Here is a 23215-nt window from a genome sequence, read left to right as displayed (position 1 = left end):
TCCTACAGGGGCGAATCAGTAGTCTACAAAATTTAGTTGCTAACTGAAAATTATTTATTACTTTGAACCATACATAAGAAAGTAAACAAGTAATGTTGAACAATAACAGTAACCATGCACAAAGAGAACTCATAACACCATATTTTGTTAAGTAGGGAAACCCTGGCGAAGGGAAAACCCCAGTGGGGATGATACCCACTAAATAATATACTGATATTTATGTTCCTTGTTAGAGGATGGACCCTACTAGGAGTCAATGAACAAATTCAATATAGAGAGTCCCTATTAGGAGACTTTGAATCCCTATTAGGAGTTGTAGTGTAGTAGATGCAAGAAGATCTCACTACCCAAACATGCACTTCCAATTACAAGAAGAGCTCACTTCCTAAATAAGTAATTGGATTTTAGGTATGTAGATGTTGTATCCTATTTCTTAACTGATCTCTGACCTTAGTTCAATCTCAGATCACATAATTAGGTTCTCAAACATTTCGTATATATCAAATTACACAAAGTTCACATATCACTTATCACAATAAAAATGCACACTTCTTCTCACAAGATATCCTTTGTATAAATATCATGCCTTTTCACAAATTTTTTCTAGGTTAGATAAGACCACAATATACTTTTCCAACTTAGAGTAAACATATGGGATGGCAACCTTAATTGGTCAAGTAATTATTTTGTAAATAAAATAATTCCTTTACCTTTAATTCTGATGTCCTATTTCACTGGTAAAACATGAATATCTATTTTCCATACTATTTTTATTGATGTCCAAGGTTATACACATTATCGTCAACATGTATACTATCTCCATCTAACTTTTCTCATTATAATATGACATTAGAAGCATTTTATATGTAAAACAATACATTGCTATAAACCAATTTCATACTTAGATAATTTTCTAGACACCAAAAGCTAAGTATCTTTATTTTTGAGGTTTTCTACAAGAATGTACATCATGTGTTTCCATAAATGAAAAAAATTATATATCTTCATTAGCCAATTTTCAATAATATCCCCCTTTGGCATTGATGGCAAAAAAATATAGGGAAAATTGGCTAAGTATCAAAAACGTGTCCAAAACATTACAATAGGAAAGCATTAATCATCTTTTACAAGTTATTCATTTTACACATTCTCCTGCTTTTGATATGATTTAATACCTTCCCTTATTTGCAATTTTCTTATGCATCTTCTCCCCCTTTGACATCTATGACAAAGGTTAGAATGTCAAAAATTGTCTAAACTATTCATCTGTTGTCAAAAACTATATTCATCTACCTTAAGTTGGTAACATCTTCATGCAATCATCAAAACATTCCTTGAGACTATTTGAACCTTTTACCCAAGTGTCCTTGGCTATTTTAGTAGAAGAGTTAATTTCACATAGGGCATATAATGTAATTTCCACTACATTGAGATTGGAGTATAAAAAAATTGAATAGGTGTCCTTAGCTTTGACACATTCCTCCAACTCTCTCTCAATACATGATATCTTCAATGAAATGGACTCTCTTAATTCTAATAATCTCTTCAAAAAATATTCTTTCTCAAGTTCTAGTTTCTTGATATTATTGTGAACACCAACCACTTGTCCTTTAAAGTCATCAGCTTTGTTGGAGGTTTTTGTATCTGGTTTGTTAGAGCTTCTAGCTCACTTAGTTTTCCTTCAATCTTACTATCAAAATCCTTGGTAAAATTATGAGATAAATTACACTTCATGTGCAATACCTTTCTAGATTTTTGACATCTCTAAAATTACTTGATACAAGTATCAAGACTTAGCAAATCATTCTTGATATTCTAACAAATTGTACTAAATAGATTAGCATCATGAGAAATCTAGGCCTTGGGCTCTAACACATTCAAAAAATTTGTAAATTCCTCATCAAAGGACTTTAACATTGCTTGTGCCCTCTATTTTGGATTTGCCTTTGTATGCTTGACTACCAAAGTACTATGTAATCTTTCAATTACCTCCATTAAGGTTCTTTGTAAGCTATTTCCCTTTCTATTCAACTTAATTAGTTTTGTTACAGATGAGTGCAAGTTAGTTTGATCATCATCATCAATTGTTAGGGTAGAAAGTGAAAGTGGAGTAGATGAACTAGATGGTTTAGTTTCATCTTCCTTTTTCTTTTTCTCTGCTACCTCCTTAGCTCTTTTCTCTTCTTTCTCTTTTTTCTCCTTTTCTTTCATTTTCTTTCTTTTCTTCCTCCTCTTTCCTTTTCATTTCTTCTTTAAGAAATTTTTTATTGTCTTCTTTGATCTTTCTCTTTTCAGCCTATAATTGCCTCTTTTATTCTTCAATTTGTCTCAACTAATCTTGAAAGACCTTGACCTAAGATTCAAGCTAATTGAAACTTTCAAAAGGATTAGTGTCATCAATGTTGATAGTAACATTGGTCTGGTTAATCTGCATAGTGTCACCAATTATAGACAGTTCCAAATTTTTAGGTCCTGGTGTAGGTGCTACCTTTCACTTTGTCATCATCTAACTGATAGCTATAGATATTTCATTCCTTATTGTATCTTCTCACCCACCATAAATAGAAATGGTCTCACCTTGTTCCTCAAGTAGGATGCCAGATTGTTCAACAATATCTTGCCTTCTTCCTCATTATTTTTTTTGCATATAGTCTTTAACATGGTCCTCTAAACTTCTATATCCTTTTTTTGAGCTTGTGCTTTCTTCTCTATAAGTCTTTCATAGACGTTTTGATTTTTTGTACTTTCAATATTCTCAAGTTTTATATTGTTAGCAATCATATATCTCATAGTAGAGATATCAATCTGATCTTTCTCAATATCATTACATAAATCATAGAATTTGTTCATCTGAACAAACTTCCCTTTATTTTATATAGCTATGTTGATCTACTCAATCTTCAGTTTCCAAGGTTACTTTACTTTACTTACTAACTATTTAGAAATAGTAACTTTCGCGACCTATTTAACTTCTAGTTCTTCTTCTTCTTCTTTGCTAGATTCCATAATTTTCAACAATGACTTCTATCTTTATCCTAGTGTAGTAGCCTATTTCTTGACTTTCTTAGTCTTGGTAGTCACAACTTCTACTAATCATTCATATTTTCTCTTTGGTTCATATGGTTGTTCAGCTAATACTGTGGCATATTAAATGCTCTATTTTGAAGGAGTTTATGCAATAGACACACTAGATGGTTGCACATACATTATTCCTTGTTTCATTATCTATCTAACTACCTAGGACTCACTTTCTATCATACTAGCCTTAGTTAGAGCTTTCTTCATTATTGTCTCAATCCTTTCGTGAGATGCTTCCTCTAAGGATGCTTGATAGGTTGATTGGGTAATTTTTTCATATGTCCCAAAATTGTACTCAACTTGGGTAATTTTTTTAGAATTTAACAATCGATCAATATATCCAATTGCTACATCATCACTTAATTCATAATAAGGGATCAAGGAATGTTTCCAAGGTTCTACTACTTGAATATGAGTTAAATCTGTATCAACCATAACACATATATCATCTTTGAATCTTTCTATAATTGTAGTTAAAATTTTGAATCTTTCCTTCATCCCATTTTGAAATGTTTTCATGACCAAATTCCCTCTATCCAAGATTTTATCTGTTGGATGTCTTCTAAATACATATGTAATATTTTCCATGGTACATCTCTCACTACTCATAATTTCTATAAATGATAAGTATGGAAATCTCTTAAGTGCATGAAAGAATATATGATTGATCAATGACTAGAATTTAAACACACCATTATTGCTCCTCATGGTTTTCTCTAATTTTTCAAGGAGTTTGGTCTCAAAATTTCACTTAGGTTAAAATTTTCTTTCTCAAGACATATCTTGTAGGCTACATAGATGAATCCTGTTGATAATTCATCAATCTTAGAACTTGCAAAAATAGAGTAGGCAATGATTCTACTTAGAAATCTTACATCAACTTGTTCAATGGTGCTAATCATCATGACCTTCCCATTTAAACTACCTTATTGTAGCACTCAACCTTCTTCTTAACTAGTTTCTCACATATAGGTACACTACCTTGTTTGCTAAGACTAGTTACCTCATGAATAAGGTTGGTTGAAATGTCAACTACATTGTCTTCCATCCACAATTTTCCATCATGAATTCTACTTAGTATGATCTGTGTCCATTCCTTAGTATCAAGTCCATGGTACAAATGATATTTGAATAGGTCTAGTTCCTTCACATGTTCAAATCTGGGCTTACTGACATATCATGGTTAAAGACAATTTCCATATCTTTGTTCATATACTCACTTCCAATAGTTTCAAATTTTTTATTAAGATAACTTCCTACATCTTCTAGATACACTATGTTGTTTGGAGTAATAGATGATGTTGAATTAGGGTTTCCTTCTATGAGTTTCATAGAAACAACCTTTAACTTTGGTCTCTCCTCATTATCAACATTATGAGCTACTAACATAGCCATGATTTTATCAAATATAAATTTTATCAAAGAAATTCTATAGAGAAATGAAAAAATACCTCTTTTTGAAATAGGGTTTAGTTCAAAATCACCTTGACAAGTCACTTTTGACTGCTCAATTCTTTTGATGTGATTGTAATGAAGTGGTAATCAATTCTTTACACCATTTATTCATTCAATACTAACTTCCATTAATTGTGTAATTTGCAAACATGAAAAATTTGTCAATTACATTCTAAAATCAAATATCTTCTTTAAATCTTAGTTCAATCTTCAAATGCTACCCAAGGCTTATCATAGCCTCCTTGCATCATGAAAATTCTCCAAGTAACTTCACTTCATGAAATTCTTTGTAAAAACATTGTTTTCATCTTCTTCTATAGAATTAACTTTCTCTATCATAATAGTGACTCTTAATTTCTTCTATAGCAAGTGAGCTTAGCTATAGTCTAAAATTATCTTGATACACATTTTCCCAACTTTTCTACTCATTGTTCAATCTCTAAATGATGTTACAAATTCTAGTGTTGTGGACAAGCTTAATACAACTTGATTACTGACTTTTATTTTCTTGTCTTTGCATCGTCTAACTAACTTAACTTTAGAAATATTAAATCCCTTCACAAATGCCTCTTTAAGTTCTTCCATAAGTTCACTAACTATATTTCTTTGATCTTCATTATATTTGCTAGTTCCTTAGTTCTTTTTATGGTTCCTTCTATCATTTATGACATTTCTTCCTTTATTCCTTATGTTTCCAAAGTTTTTTTGAATCTTCCTTCTATCTCCAAAGTTTCTATCCATTCTACAATACTTTGTTGTATGTCTGAAGTTGTTGCATAACTGACATATTGGGGTTCTACTTCTAGGATTCTACTAATCAATAGGTGCATGACAATTTTTGGCTATGTGTTCAAAGTTGTTGCACTTATAACTCATTATATGTCTTCTTTCTTCATAAGGTCTTCCTTCTCTTGATTCCCTTTCATTAGATTTTCTTCTATCTATAGGGTTAGTATTTCTAGACATTTTACTATTCCTTTTATTATTATCATATTTAAGTTTCCTACAATCAATTACTTTAGGACCCATAATTTGACAATTATGAAATAAAAATATGTAACATGATTAAATGACTTATTTGTAAAATCTCTTTTCATATGACCTATTTCATTACATGAAAAACACTTACCTCTAAATTCATACATAGTTTCTTTAGGAGATTCAACTTTCTTTGGATCATCCAATATATTAGCTTCCTTGTCTTGCCTAACCTCTTTAAGTTTATTAGAAGATTCACTTGATTCAATCTTATCATTAGATTTATCTCCTTCTTTTAGATCTAATCTATTTTCAGGTTTCTTTGTAGACATGTTACATAGATAACCAAGAGTAGTTTTATCATAGGTAGGCCTATATATTGACATTGAATCATCAATCTTTCCTCTACTATTATAAAACTTTTCAATTTGTTGCTTTGACTAAGTTAGTTCACCTTTAAGTTCTTCATGATCTTCTTTCAATTTTTCAAATTCAGATGTCTTCCTTGCCAGTCTTGCTCTAAGATCTATATTTTTAGTCTTCAATTCAAATTCAAATTTGCTAGGATCATTCTTCAAAGTTAACTTTAGATTTGTAATCTTTAATTCACTCTTGAACATCTTATACTCTTTCTTTAGTTTTAAATAATCATCATCACTAATTTTAGATTTAGTAGATTCAAGCTTGGATTTTAGTTGTTCAGTCTTGTCCTTTAATTGTCCAATACATGCTTTGGAGTCTTCATATCTATCTTTCAACTAATCTCTTTCTTCAATAAGGAGATCAAGTTGTTCAAGTTCCTCTTCAAGGTTCTTCATCAACTATTTCATATCCATAGGGATCTTACTCAAGTTGTTAAGCCTCTTCTGAGTAACTAGGCTCTGATACCAATTGTTAGAAATAGGAATTATTGGGGGGGGGGGGGGGGTGGTGAATCAGTAATCTACACAATTTATTTTCCAACTGAATATTATTTATTACTTTGAATAGCATATAAGAAAGTAAATAACCAATGTTGAAAAATTATAGTAACCATACACAAAGATAACTCATAACACCATATTTTGTTAACTAGGAAAACCATGGCCAAGGGAAAACCCTAGTGGGGATGATACCCACTAGATAATATACTAATATATATGTTCTTTGTTAGAGGATGGACCCTATTAGGAGTCAATAAGAAGATTTAGTAGAGAGAGTCCTTGATAGGAGACTTTGAATCCCTATTAGGAGATTATAATCCAATTAGAAATTGTAATACAATAGTTGCAAAAATAACTCACTACCCAAACACACAATTTGAATTACAAGAAGAGCTCACTGCTCAAACAAGTAATTAGATGGTAGGTATATTGATGTTGTATCCTATTTCTTAACTAATCTCTAACCTTAGCTCAATCTCAGATCATGAAATCAAGTTCTCAAACACTTCACATATATTGCTTCACATAAAGTTCACGTATCACTTATCATAATAAAAATGCACACTTCTTCTCACAAGATATCCTTTGTATAAATATCATGCCTTTTCAAAAATTGTTGCTAGGTTGGCTAAAACCACAATATACTTTTCCAACTTAGAGTAAACACTAGGATTTCAGTCCTAATTGGTCAAGCAATTATTTTTAAAACAAAATAATTCCTTTAGCTTTAATTCTAATGTCCTATTTCACTAGTAAAATGTGAATATGTTTTTTTTGTACTATTTGTACTGATGTTCAAGGTTATACACATCATCATCAACATGTATACTATCTCCATCTAGCTTCACTAATCATAATATGATGTCAAAAATATTTTATGTATAAAACAATACACTATTGTAAACTAATTTCACACTTAGATAATTTTTTAGGCACCAAAAACTAAGTATCTTTATTTACAAGGTTTTCTACAAGCATGTAAATTATGTGTTACCATAAATGACAAAATTACATATCTTCATTATCCAATTGTCAACAACTAATTCTATGATTAGAATTACTATAGGAATGGGTGTAACTACCTTCTTCTTCCAACTTTTCTACTTATTTCCTAGGATCTTCTTCAATTTTCTTCCTTTTCTCTTCTTCTTTCTCCTTTTTGTCTTCTTATGCTTTCTTTTTCTTCTCCTCATATTTCTTTTTCTCATCCTCTTCTTCTAGCCTCTTCATCTCAACTAGCCTCTCTATCTTTTTCTTCTCTTCTTTATCTTCATTAGAGCTAGAGTAAGGAATTATATTGCTAATATTGTCAACAATATTTGTTCCATATCCTACAAAAGAATTTACTTTTGTATCTATAGTTATGTGTGTACTATCCACTTGCATGGATTTAGTATCCATAATAATATGTGGTTGTGAGAGTGTCTATTGTTTCTCTTCTACTTCTCCCTCATCACTCAATGATGTGTGTGCCTCCACATACATTAGGCTATTAGGCTTTGGTTGTGCACTTATCTTAGGCATTTTAGTCATGAATTTTATAATCGCCTCTTCTATTTCCTTGCTAACATCCTCATAATTTCCTCCTACTAGAAGAATTGATTTTCTTTTGTTCCTCAACAAGGACTCAATACCCTTCAAAATTCTATTTGAGTCCTCCTTAGAGTCAACTTCATAGAATTTATTTATCATAGCAATCCTCAAATTTAGATCTTCTTCTAATACTTTTTTCTTCCTATTTATTAACCTATTTTATAGGTCTTCAGGTATCCTATTCTAAATTTTCTCAAACTTCTTATTCCTCAAAATCATATTCCTTACAACGGAATTTTCTAACTACCTTCTATCCATATCACTATACAAATTATTATACTTATTGAATTGTACAAAATTGTTATCATTATTGATTTTCATGCTTAGGTTCTCTACTTTTGGTTTCCATGCCTTCCTTCCAATTTTTTTTTCCTTCATTCATATCTTGTACTATTGGTCTATCTCTAGCTTCATCCTCAGAACTATAAGATTCCATGACTTGCATTATTTTCATTCTCTTTCCTGGTCCATTGTTGGTCTACTTGACCCTTTTCTTTGGTGAAGGAGTAGGTTCTTGCTTCACCTATTGTAAAAATGAATGATGATGATATTCCTATGGGAGTGTAGGTAGAAACATGATTAGATCATTATCATGATGATATGTTATACTCATGAATTTGTTTGTCATTGATGTCAACATAGTAGTTTTTTGTGATATTTGATAGAAGAAAAATGGAAAAATCAAGTTGGTATAGACAAATCATTGAGTACTTTCAATTAGAAGGTTTAAGGGAGATTATAATATGTATCTATCATATAAAGCTAACCTCAAAAGCATAAAATATTAAGTTTGGAAGAAGATATGCAAGTTTTGATGAAGATTGTTCTGAGATAAAGTTTACATAGGCATGTTCTAGTAAAATTGTTATATCTCTTAGCAGATTTATTATTTCAAGAAGCCAAACTAAAGGATGTGAAGAAGACATGTTGGTTATGACATGGACAAGCTCACTCATCATAATTTTAAGTGTATGGAAAGTTATTCAATTTGCAAGGCAGAAGATTAATGTCATCATTAAGTATAATGTGTTCTTAATGTGGTCCTATAATAATTAATTGAGAAGATGTAATAGCTAACTCAAGGAATTTTTTTATGGATTCAGTATCAAGGAAGGAAATTTTCTTTTTTCATGAATGAAGTATGTATGGATGAATGTGAATAATTGAAGAGCAAAATGTGAAGATGAGCAGAGCTAAGCAAACCAAGGTTTTATTATGTGATCCAAAGTTTGATACTTGGATCCAAGGTTCATGGCCTACTCTACAAGGTCTGATAGCGATCGGTTTACTTGACAGAATAGAGAAAGAAAGTTAAAGTATAGTACACATAATTATTTTTCAAGGAATAGTTGAGAGATCAATTGAAAATTGAGTTTAGTGGTCTTGCCCCAAGAGCTATTTGGATAGTTGGTCCTTCTATCTTTTACAACTCCTAATAGGAATGAAAACTCCTAATAGGGATTCAAAGTCTCCTAATAGGGACTCATATGCACTAAATGGTGCAATAGTCTCCTAACAGGGTCCATCCTCTAATAAGGAATATTTATATTAGTACATCATCTTGTGGGCATCATTCCCACCAGGGTTTTCCCTCTAATCAAGAATTTCCCACTAAGGTTGCACCCCCCCCGCAAGTTATCTTGGTGGGCTATTGTTTCTAACAATAGGTATTAGAGCATCAGGTCCTTGAAGATAAAGTTTAACAACTTTGGGAGATCCATGGCAAACATGTTTAGGAAAGATAGTCTGAAGTTTGATGGAAAAAATTATGATAGTTGGAAGGAAAAGATGAAGACATGTCTACTGTGCATGGGTCCAAGATATTGGATCTTGACAAAATCATCAAATGCAATCATTGCTAAGAAAGATTTGGAAACTTGTACCAAGAAAGAAAGAGATATTTTCATGTGTGACATGAGAACTAGAGAAGCACTATTGTCTACACTTCTTAAAATTGAATACAACTAGGTAAAGTCACTTGTTACTTCTCATTTGATTTGGAAACCTTTGGAAATTATCTTTGAAGGAGATGAACATTCTAAGAAATTGAGGTAACAAAGTTCAATTTTTTTATTTCAATATACTAAAATGATGGAATATGAATCTATATGAATATATGTAGGTAGAATATTAGAAATTACTATAGGTATCATATCTTAAGGAGGAAGCAAAGAAGATAATGAGGTTATATGAAAGATATTGAAAAGTTGAAGACCACCATTTAAGCATCAATCCAACTGATACAATTGTTGATATCTTGTACCAAATATTTCTCAAAGGAGACATTACTTGGAATACTTGAAGTAGTTTAGAATGAGCTTAGACAGTCCAGAAGGTTGACTAGAATAAAAACAACTTCCACTACCTTGAATATTTGACCTAGTTTATCAAGGAGCACAATTGCTAGAGGAAACTTTTTTAGCAATAGCAAAACTAGTGAGGATAGAAAGATTGAAGAAGGAAGAACCCTTTTGGTAAGAAGATAAAAGGATGGTAAGAAAATATTTAAATGTTGGACTTGTAATGAATATGGTCATTATGCATCTAAGTATCCTAAAAGAGAGAAAAATTTTAGAGGTAATTTCAAACCTAGAAGAGATAGACAATGTTTGTAGCAAATGAAGAAGATGATTTTGATGAAAAAGCAATAAGTGCTAGTGATTATGATATTGTTAAGTTTGTTGTTAGTAGTGATGAAGGTATGTTTCTTGGTTATTCATTGAAAAGTAAGGCTTATAGATGTTATAATCTAAGAACTAAGACTGTTGTCGAAAGTGAAAATGTAAAAGTTGATGAGAAATTTAGGATACAAGAAAGAATAGTTGATTACAATTCAAATGATTAGAATGTTGTTACTAAATCAAGGAATGATGAAGTATTCTTTAAGACTAATAATGGTTTACATAATGAAGGATTGGTGAGATAGGAACAAAGCTTGAAACCTTCAATAGAGCCAAGAGTTGAGATAACAACTCCTACTTTGAGAAAGAATATAAAAAAGAATCATCCACCTAAGTAGATCATTAGAAGTAGAGATAAATGTGTGATTAAAAAAAGTAGAATCAATGAAGAACTATGTTTGATATCTCAAGTTGAACCTAAGAATGCAGATGAAGCATGTAAAGATGACTATTGGAAATAAGTTAAGAAAGAGGAATTGGATCAGATAATAAAGAATGATACATGGAAATTTTTCCCCAAACCAATAGATAAAAATGTGATAGGAATTAAATGGGTATTCAAAAATTGTAAGAAAGAAAGCAAGACTAGTATGTAAAGGTTACTGATAACAAGAAGAAATGGACTATAATGAGACCTATGCTCCTGTGGCAAGAATAGAAATAGTAAGGTTATTCTTAGCCTATGTAGCACATAAGAAATTCAAAATATATCAAATGTATTTCAAATCAAAATTTTTGAATGGAGAACTTGAAGAAGATGTATGCATAGAACAGGGATTCAAAGTTTCCTAACAGGGACTCATATGTACTAAATGACATTCTAATAGACTCCTAACAGAGTCCATCCATTAACAAGGAATATTTATATTAGTAGATCATCTTGTGGGCATCATTCCCACTATGGTTTTCCATTTGATCAAGGGTTTCCCTAGTTAACATATCTAGTGCAATTGTGTATGTGCATCTTTGTATGATTGTTGTTTACTTTGGTTGAATGGTTAAATTTATTTAAGGTGGATAAATGTTTTAATTATTGGATAACTGATTCACCCCCCCTCCTAGTTATCTTGGTGCACTATTGTTTCCAACATCACCTTTACCAATCTCTTAGATTTTCTCTATATTGTAGGTGCTTCCACCTCTTGTTGACTTATTGGTTGTACTTGCACAATTACTACATAAAGTACAATGGGGGCTTGCACACATGGTTGTGCAATTGTCACACCTTCTAAAGGTCTTGCTATAGTAGTAGGATTTACTACTAACATTTCATATTGTCCTCCTTCTCTCATTTCCATCAAAATTCCTTTGACCTCATTGAATTCATCCCTTTTCATGCTCGATTCCTTGAGAATGAAACCTATCACCTTTTCCACTTTCTTCTTGATTTCCTTGCTGTGTATTTTAGAGTGAACTATTCTCATTTTCTCCTCATAGGTTCCCCATCTAGGGCACTCTATGTCCTACTTAGATGGGAGTATGATCTGTGCATACCCTTCTCTAATTTCAATGCTTATCTCATATCCCATGGGTTCGATGAGCTTAACCTTTGGTACCACAACTTCCATATAGGTGTTATCCATCTCCACCATGAAGCATATCTCATCCTTATGTTTATCTAACATAGAGAGAGGTATCCTATACCTTTGTTTCATCTCTAACTATAAACTTTTCATTATTATATCAATGTCATCATCCTTGATAGTCTCCAACCTTGATATGTAGCATTGAGTCACCATCTTCATTGTGTACTCATTATTGTCCCAAATCATTACTTTAGAAAAATTCCTTGTAGAATAAAAAAACAAATTATTCAATATGGAATCAAATCTAAAACCCATTCTCTTCATTTTCTTAACTCTAGCAATGTTGTCAAACAATTGCAATTTGAAAATCTTATATAGATTAACTTTTCTTCTTTGTATTGACATCACATAAGCCATATATAAAAATCTAGCTGGTACCAAGTTAACCCTTGATCCATGGTCAAACTTGTACCCTAATATCTTGCTTAATAGCTTTAATCCATTGTATTAAATCAAGAACTTCATGTTTATTTCATCAAACCTAGTTTCAAGTTTGTCTCAACCATCTTTCTTACATTCTTCTCATTGAAAAAGTTACCACCCTAATTACTCAATCCTATGACCTTAATAATTAGGTCATTGTTAATAACTATCTGTACATCACCTAGCCATAAAAAATCATCATGTACCCTACTTAGAATAATTTGGGTCCAATCATGGCTATCAAACTCCATATAAAACATATACTTCACCAAAATCAACTCAGCTAGGTGTGCATACTCAAATTTAAAGGATATGTCACTGTTATACATAGTTCCCAAATCTTTGTGAATATCTTCATCACCTATGCTATCAATTTTATAGTGGATATAACTTTTGATATCCCCAACATAAAGCACATTCTCTAGAACTTACAAAAATGTGCCCAAAAGGTCATCAAAAAGTGGTACAAATGGATTCTTCTTGAATACATATCATGGAATCTTACTCACATCATAAAAAATTTGATAGCCATTGCAATTCTATTGTATTCATTGAAAATACTTAGTGTTAGCTCTTCAAAATACCTTAAAAATTGTGTTTAGGGCTTTTGCAACTTGTGCTTGACAAACTACTCTTTGGACTTGATTTCATTGTCAAATCGTTCTTCAATTTTCTCAAACACTTCACATGAACAAATGGTACACACAATCTTTCTTTCAATCCTTAAATCATTTCAAATTGTAGTGCACATTAAATGTGTATCTACCACATATTCAAATACTATTTTTATTTACCATTAAGCTTGTTATTTGAATTTTTGCTCATTGATATCATATCTAGACTTGAGCACTTGACCTTAGCTTTCTCTCTATGTCCTTAACCTTTTGTTACATGTACAACTTCCAACTCTCTCTCTAACATTAGTTCATACCAACTGATGCACTGCTTCTTCTAAAATGACTAAATTTAGGTAGGATGAGTCACAAACAATCTATGACTTCAGTGTCTTATTAGATGCATTGAAATACTATTAATCTAAAACTATATAAAAAAATTCTAGATCCTTATCTATCAAAAATTCTTTCTTGAATTCATCAACATGTTTTTTTAATGCTTCCTTTTGATTGGTGTCAATGCCATTATCATTCTTTCTCTCATTTATGTTGTTGTTCCTTATATTATTAGCATTCCTATTAAAGTTCCTTCTATCCATTCTCTAATATCTTGCTATGTGTCCAAAGTTATTATATAACTAACATACAAGTGCAGTTCTTCTCTGATTAGTTCCAATCTAATTCTCAGGTGCTCTACAATTCCTTATAATGTGTCTTGGATTGTTATACTTGTAACACACAAACTGTTCTTCTCTCCATTAGATTTCTCTCCATCATTGGATCTATTTTTTTAATCTTCCTCTTTCATAACTTGCAGGGTTGGTGCTCCTAAACATTCTACTATTTTCATTATTAGCTTTATGTCCATAACCATGACACTTATAACAATAGAAATTAGTAATAGGTTTAAAAGACTTACTTGTGCAATCTCTTTCCATATGTCCAACTTCATTACATATAAAACATCTGCCTTTGAACTTACATCTTACTTCCTTGGGTGGTTCATCTTTCTTAGGTTTATCAACTTTCTCTATTATCTTAGGTTCATCATATTTCATTGATAAATCAATTAATTCTACTTCCTTTGATACTTTAGTAGATTTTCTTGATTCAACCTTACTTAGATTAGATTCCTTAGGGGATTTAATAACTAGATCTGATTCTCTTCTAATTTCAACTTTCTTGGATGATTTCTCTCCAATTAGATATCCAAGTCATGTCTTGTTATAAGAAGGACTCTAGTGAAATATCTATCAATCTATCTCCTCACTATTAGAATAAAGTTTCTCTAACTATTTCTTATCTTGTATCAATTCTCCTTTCATATTGATATTTTACTTTTCTATTTATGCATGCTCAATCTTGATAGTATCTAGTTCAAATGTAACTTGACTTAACTAGGATCTAAGATCTACATTCTTAGTTTTAGTTTAGGTTCATTCTTGCCACAATTATTCTTAAGACTCAACTTAAGTTCAATGATTTTCAGTTCATATTTCAAAATCCCATTTTCTTTAGATGAAGATTTCCTACTTCATCATTGTTACTAGTCTGCGCAATTGATTCCTTGCCATATTTTAGATCATCAATCGTGTCTTTCAGTTTACCAATGAAAAAAATTTCATCTTTATGTCTATGTTTTGGGTTATCTCTTTCTTCAGTAAGAAGGTCAATCTACTCAAGAGCTTCTCCCACTAGATGACTCAATAAACAATTAGATCCTGTTAAGGATATTGATCTTGTTAGGAGTCTATGAAGTACATATAGTGTCTCGAGTCCTTGTTAGAGGACTAAGCCTTGTTAGAAGTCTCAACCCTATCAGGAGTTTCTTGAACCCTATTAGGAGTTTTTTCAACCTTGTAAGGAGTTGGTGGATGAAATACAATGTATGCAAGAAGATCCCACTACCCTAACATGCAATTATACACTTTAGTTCTTCACAAGAATAGATATACATAGAATACTTTTTTTTTTTTTGTATTTCACACTTACTCTGATCATACATGAAATATAGTTCGCATATCATCAACTTTACATCAATCTCAAATATCACATAGATCATACATATGTCGCATGGTTCATCATATACCACACACTTATCTTCACAAGATAAGATCTTTACTTAGACCTTGCATATTCATAATTCACTTCTTAGTCAACCTTCATTCTTTCACACACTTGGAATTATATGAAATAAATAATGGAATAATATCCACATAATTATCTCATCATGATAGTATTTATTTTGTTACCAAAATAATTCCTCAAGTCATACAATCCAATTCTTCACTATGCTCTGTTCTACACCATTAAATAGATGTATTGGTATTTCAATCATATCTTGCATTGTACTATCGGTACACACCTATGCATTGGTATATGTCATCATGACAATGTCATATAACTTTTCTCAACTACGAATAAGCTAACTCAATGAGTCATCTATATACATCACATCTTCTCTCTATGTTGCTGCAAATTTTCTAACACTTAGACAATTTTCTATCTCTAAATCCATAAATGAAATGTTGAATATATGTTGACATAAATGAAAACACTTAATAAATCCATCTAACCATATTGCAAATAGACTTATCATTACCCTGCAAAAGACTAGCATGCAAAAATTGCAGTACATACCCAAGATAAAATTCATAATAAGTTTTCTCATATTAGCTTTTCTCTTATCAAATGGATTTAGGAAAAACTACCCAATTAATGCAAGATATAAAGATACATTATTCCTGTTGGAAATATTCAAGATAAGACAAGTTACTAAGAGGGGAGGGGTGAATCAGTAACTTATAAAACTTTCAAACAATTCAGCATTTTAACCATTCACCATTCATTCATCTAATTTACTGCATAACTGAAAGAAAAAACATTTATTGCACATGTACACAGAGATTTGGTGACCCAGAAACCTTCCAAATAGAAAGTAAAACTGGGGTGGGGATGATGCCCACAAAACTTTAATACTACACTATAAAGTTGGCTTGTTAAGGCTTACAATAATCACTTCTGGTGATCTGCCCTATTAGGAGCAAGTAGGACTACTAGATTCACCTTGTTAGAGGATTTACAAACATACAGTAAAGTATGTACTCTGTTAGGAGATTTACAAAAAGACTATTAAGTCTTTCCTGTTAAAGGATTTATAAACTGATTCACCTGTTAGGATGAAGCAGTGGATCTTCTTACAACTATTTTTTGATAAGATCCTTTTTGCATTCATCACCTGATGTGATAGATATAACTTTTATGCTCCTATGTTGACCTTGCTGAATCCCTTTTATTTTGCTGCTGATTTGAAATTCCTTCTTTTCATGTGAACATCAATCTTTTTTTTTTAAATCTTTTTCACACCCCTCATATATATCATTTCATTATTTACAACTGTAAGGTCGACCAAAACATAAGTGAACAAAACATTACTGAGTCAGCCAGATAGTGGAAAACTCAACGACCTTCTAATACTCGGCATCCACTACATTACTTGGCATCATCATGCATTCGGTAGAAGTAGAGGCTCAGTTCATACTATTCATACAACACTGCTTGGAACTCGGTAACCATTGGTGACTCGGTAGATATAGTGCCACTCGGTGGAAAGTAACTTCTTTATTTACCTTGCTTTGCTTGGTGAACACTGAGTTCTTCATTTACCTTGCTTTTCTCGGTGAACATTGAGTTCTTCATTTACCTTGCTTTGCTCAGTGAACACTGAGTTCTTCATTTACCTTTCTTTGCTTGGTGAACACTGTTGAACTTCTCATTCACTCGGTATCCTCTGAAATGCTCGGTGAGAATTGTTTACCTAATGAGCTTATAAGGTAACCACTAAATTCCCAATATATACTGTAGACTAAGTGATGAGCTAGATAAGCATTCAAAATTGAATAAGTGTTTGCACTAATGACAAATATACCATAATTCCAACAATCTCCCCCTTTGGCATTAGTGACAAAAACACTTATGAGCAAAAACTTATGTGCCAAATTTTTCATACTGATTTACATATATCTCCCCCATACTATATGCACAAAATATTTACAAATATTTCTATATATCTCCATCTCTTTTCTCTATCTCTTATCTCTTTTCTCTATCTCTTCTTTGGTACTCTATCTACCCCTTTTTGACAATAATGCCAAAATAAACAATATGTATTTACACAGAAACACCAAAATGAGAGATAAACTCAGAATGTACCTTGAGAATAAGAGCCAAAGTCTTATCCCAATTTTCTTGCAAAATTTTGCAGGTGGAGAGTGCTATCTAAACTTCAGCTAAAAGTTCAATCACATGATCTGCAACTGAAAAATTGTTGTCATGGATCAATGTTTTGGAGCATACAATTTGTTTCTGCATTGTGTCCATGATAGGAAGGATCATATTCAAAATGTCAATCAAGGTAGATCTGATCCTTGCTTCCTCTCTTAATAATTTTGCCTGCTTTTCTGACAAAAATTTGATTCTAAGATGATGGGTTGAACTTGAATTGGGGTCAAGTTGCAGCATTTGGGCACTAACCTTCATATCCTCATCAATTTTACTTAATTTTTCTTTGATCTCCTTGATATACTTGGTAACATCACAAAGTTTTGAAAAAAGTGAAGTTACATTCTTAAAAGAATTTTCAAGATTGACCAAAATTGTGAACAATTCTACTTGTTTTATTGCAATGTGCTGAGCAATGTGCTCAAGCACCTTATTATCAAATTTTCTTTTAGCCTTTTCAATCAATTTTTCTTGACCAGAGGTGTCCTCATTGAATTTATTTATAGCCTCTTCTAACTGAATCAAAATGTGTTGAGTAGAATCTACTTCAACACCTATAGCTTCTATAATTATATTCTTGGCATTCTCAATTATTTTGTACTCATTATCCCTTTCAGACCTTAACTGCTTTTGCATAGCCTTCATCTCTATTAGTTGACTAGCATACCTCATCTCTTCAATGGTAGCATTTTCATAGTCAATTTTTGGAATCACTATCTCTATGTCTAAGTCAATATCTTCAAGAATTTCCTTTCTAGTGATCAGAAGTCTTAATGGTTGCTTTTGTTTGATTTCTGTGATGACTGGGTTGACCTTAGGAATAGACACAATAGTGGAGATGGAAGGACTAGTAGTGAAAACTAGGATATGACTTGAGGATTGAGTGCCAATAGGAGTATTTACCAGATCAAAAACTAGAATACTTCCCAAAAATGATGATACACTTGGTAGTGCAGTATCTGAACTAACTTGATTTGCAGTAGATGCAGATAATGCTAACAAAATTATAGAACAAGCTGGAATCAAAATTGTAGAACTTATTGTTACACTGATTGGTGATGATGGAGCTGAGAAGACTGGCTCAGTGGCTAAAGAAGAGGGCTATAGCTTGGTAGATGAAGTGGTAGATACCTAGAGCTTGGATGTGGCAGGTGCAGATGATAAATCTGATGTAGATGCTATCAAACCTGCTAAAGATGACTCCAACCTTGATAATGTGATAGTTTTAGGTGGAGAGTAAGGAAGGGATGCAATAACTGCTGCAAAAATTTTTATTGGATCATCTTCCTCCTTATCTTCCTCTTTAGCTTCTTCCTTCATTCCTTCTTCCTCCTTGTCTTCTTCCATTAATGCATGCAGCTCTCTTGGTGAGACTATGATGGATGGAGTGCCATCAATATCCTCACTGTCACTATTGTCATCATCCTTGATTTCCACTGGGTCTTCACTGGGCTTATGCAAATGATAGATGTTTTTCCACATGCTTGTAGCATCATTTGCAACATGCTCAATGCCTTTGATCAAAATTAAACATGTGTGAAATCTTATCATCATCTTACCTTCATGGTTTTTCATTGCAATTTTTACTTCTGCTCCAGTGAGACTTGGTTGAAGATTCTTCAGGGATTGCTCATAGATGTATTTTATCATTTTGGTGGCTAATTCCCATCTTGGTTGCAATCTCTCCAATAGTTCTTTTGAGATTTGGGAGGCAAGCTAGTCCAGGGAGTATTTCCATTTTCCCATCTTGCTGAGTACCAGTTCCTCTATCTATATTTTCTCAACATCTATTCTAGTTTCAAATTTCAATGCCTTGAAATTTGTGATGCCTGCTCCTTCTTCCAATTGTTTAACCCTTTGCTTGAATGTGGGTGTAGGCCTAACTAGTATAGGTTCTTTCTTACCTTTTCTGGTTCTTCTTGTGAATATTGTAGTAGGCTTCTTCTTACGTTTGGTAATTATTACATTACCTTTCTTCTTTGGAGGTTCTTCTTCAGTTTCTTGTTCTTCTTTTTCTTCTTCTCCTCCTTCTTCTTCATCATCTCCTTTGTCCTCACCTTTACCTTCTATTAGCATAAGAGGGTCAAATGTAGTTTTCAATTTTGCTATCTTCCTCTTGCCTTTGCTTATGGCCTGTGGTAGCTTGATTTCAAGCTCAATTCTAGCCTTTGCTTCATCATAGGTTCCAAAAATTGGTTGCCTTGGGTCTACTAGCTCATTTTCCATTGCTTCTATGATGTCTCTAGCTTCATCAATATTTACCTCATAGGGAAGAGGTTTTACCCATGCAACTCGGGGTCTGACTGCCTAGATGTACACCTTGTCGCAGTCAACCATGAAGCATACATCATCTCTATAATCCTCAACAAGCTTAGGAGGAATTCTGAAACTATTATTCATCCTCTCCTTGAAGTCTTCAAAATAATTGTCCATAATGCTATCAAAATTTTCACCCATCTCTGCTACAAACTCATTTATCTAATACAAAATTGGAATTTCTTTTCTCCATACGATAGTTCCTTTAGATGGAAAGAATTTTTGAATGTAGAAAAATAAATAGATCAACAGAGAACCAAATTTACAAGATTCATTCTTGTAAGTCCTTATACTTTCCATATTTTTATTCAATTGTTTCAGCAATACCTCGAACAGATCAAATTCAAGGTTTTTCTTTACAATCTTGAGGGCCAAATCCACAGCTTCACAAGGTACACTATTCAATCTACTAGAATTGTATAATTTATATGCAATTACATGAATGCCAAATCTTAGTTTGACATTAGATACAGTGTTTACCTTCAAACCTTTACCATCCCACTCAGCTAGGGTTTGCTTCTATAGCTCCTCCCGAGCTAGGGTTATGGCGGCTTTTGCTTTACTGAGCATAGGGAGACCCGTGATTTTATGAATCATCTTCTTTGTGATTAACACTGGCTGCTCTAACCATAATTGTCCATTATGCACCTGACTCAAGATATACCTAATCCATTTGGTTTGGAAGTTTTTAGGCATATGCAAGATATGAGTTAAGCCTTTGGTTTCAAGATGCTTGAATTTAGGTTTTAGAGAGCCATCTACACTCATTTTACCTAGGGCACTGTCCATCTCTAGGTTTTTGATTTCTTGAATAGAACATTTGAAATGAGTACAAATATCATTGATAAGAAGTACCTTAGGTGGTATTTATGATTGACCTCTGGTTGGGTCAAGTGATTCTACAACAATCGAAACAATCTTGAAGTTGGGCGATTTCCATTCTGTACCCTTTATCAACATTTCTGAACCTCTTTTTACCTTAGTGTTGTTGGTGCTTGCAGATGCCATAGCTACTTGGTATGTATAAGAAAATCTTGAACAAATTCTCCGCTTGAAAATCACTTGAAATCACCTGGAATTTGATTTGGATTCACTGGAGATCTTTTAGCTCTGAGTATTCTTAAGTCACGGTGAAAAATGAAATCGAATTCTGCCCTTTTGATGGAAATACTATCATTAATGCTTAGTACAAAGGTAGATGAGATGACATAGTGCTTGCTAGTCTGTCATTCATTTACTCGGTAAAACCTTGCAACACAGTGTCCAAACAAAATCTTTGATACTCCCAACCTAGCTTGGTAAGGTCTTTAACCAACCTTGCTCGGTAGATGGAACATGGTGAATGATAACTTTTCTTTGGTCCTTGTATCTAAAATACTGATTTTAACCATTTTCATTCTTTTACACTGAAACTACTTAAGATATGGCTAGAGGATGCAGTTCTTGATTCTTCTTAAATCTAATTGGAAATGGTGGAGTCATCCATTTCTTGAGTGATATGACCATCATTTGAACTGTCTTGCTCAGTAGATTTAGGAATCCATTGTTGTCTCATCTACTTTCGAATGTTATCAACCTTACCTTTCTTTTCATCTTCAATTCTTCCAATATTCATGCAATTCTTGGCTATATGACCAAGTTCAGTACATGTGTAACATCTTATAGTTGTATCCTTCTTTCTTAGGTGATGTCTTGCACAGTTTATCCCAATGTGTCCATATTCTCCACAATAGTGACACCTACACCAAGTATTGTAGTCCCATCCAAAGATTGCTTTAACAAGTTGTCCAGCTAGATTGAATGATTTGAATTGGCATTGGAATGCCTTGTGACCATGCTTCTTGCTTTTGTGACAATTTCCTTCAAATTTTGGCTTATCCTTGCATTCATTAGCTTTGTGACCATGCTGATTGCAATTGTAGCATTTGCCATTGAATTTTCCTTTTCCATTACTCCAACATTTATTTGATGTATGACCTATCTTGCCATAGTGATTGCAAGTGGGTCTTTGATTCCTTTGGGCACCTTGTTTGGAGGTTTCACCTTCTTCCTTGTAACCAAGACTAGTTTTACCTTTTTGTCTATGAAAGTTTTGCTCACTTTGCTGATTTAATTGGTTCATGTCTGTTTGAAATTTCATCATTCTTTCATTGACTTGTCTTTTAGTGATCAAGTCATTTTCCAAACTTTCATTGATTTTTCTTTTAGATCTTAGATCACTTTCTAATCTTGCATTGATTTGTCTTTCAGTGATTAAATCATTTCTCAAACTTTTATTCTCAGAACTTAGATTCAAAATTTCTTCATTTTCATTAGATAGTTGACCTACAAGATTTTCATGCTGAAGGAATTAATTATTCCTTACCTCTAAGTCCTCATTTTTGTTATTTCTCTGTTCCAAAGCTTCACATAGCCTGATTGATTAGATTTCTTGTTCTCTTTTAAGCTTCCTTACTTCTTCCTACAGAGAACCATTCTTTGCTAGGAGTTTCTTGATTGCTTCATTAGCTTCATTTGAACTGCTTGATGGTAAAAGGTCTTCAATCTTTTCTTCAACATACTGATGATCATTCATTTGTCTTGCAAGTTCCTTCCTTCTTTTTAGAGATTGAGAAAGATGCTCCTTTGCTTCCTTGATTTGATCCATGGCCATTTCCAGATCTAGATTTTCATTTTCAATAGATTTGTCAAGTTTGAATATCTCCATTGTCCTTGATCTTTGCTCAAGCTATCAAACTTTTATCCTGAGAACCAAAAAGCTCTGATACCAATTGTTGGAAATATTCAAGATAAGATAGGTTACTAAGAGGGAAGGGGTGAATTAGTAACTTATTAAACTTTCAAACAATTCAACATTTTAACCATTCACCATTCATTCATCTAATCTACTGCATAACGAAAAGAACAAACATTTATTGCACATGTACATAGAGATTTGGTGACCCAGAAACCTTCCAAATAGAAAGTAAAACTAAGGTGGGGATGATTCCCACAAAAATTCAATACTGCAATATAAAGTTGGCCTGTTAAGGCTTACAATGATCACTTTTGGTGATCTTCCTTGTTAGGAGCAAGTAGGACTGCTAGATCCACCTTGTTAGAGGATTTACAAACATACAGTAAAGTATGCACTCTGTTAGGAGATTTACAGAAAGACTGTTAAGTCTTCCCTATTAAAAGATTTATAAATTGATTCTGCTGTTAGGATGAAGTAGTGGATCTGCTTACAACTATTTGTTGATAAGATCCTTTTTGCATTGATCACCTGATGTGATAGATATAACTTT

Source organism: Cupressus sempervirens, chromosome 9 (genome assembly GCF_028749045.1).
Source record: "Cupressus sempervirens isolate cs-2001-9-10 chromosome 9, ASM2874904v1, whole genome shotgun sequence".
Taxonomy (NCBI): domain Eukaryota; kingdom Viridiplantae; phylum Streptophyta; class Pinopsida; order Cupressales; family Cupressaceae; genus Cupressus; species Cupressus sempervirens.
The sequence above is the reverse complement of the archived record's forward strand: the minus strand, read 5'-3'. Positions refer to the sequence as shown.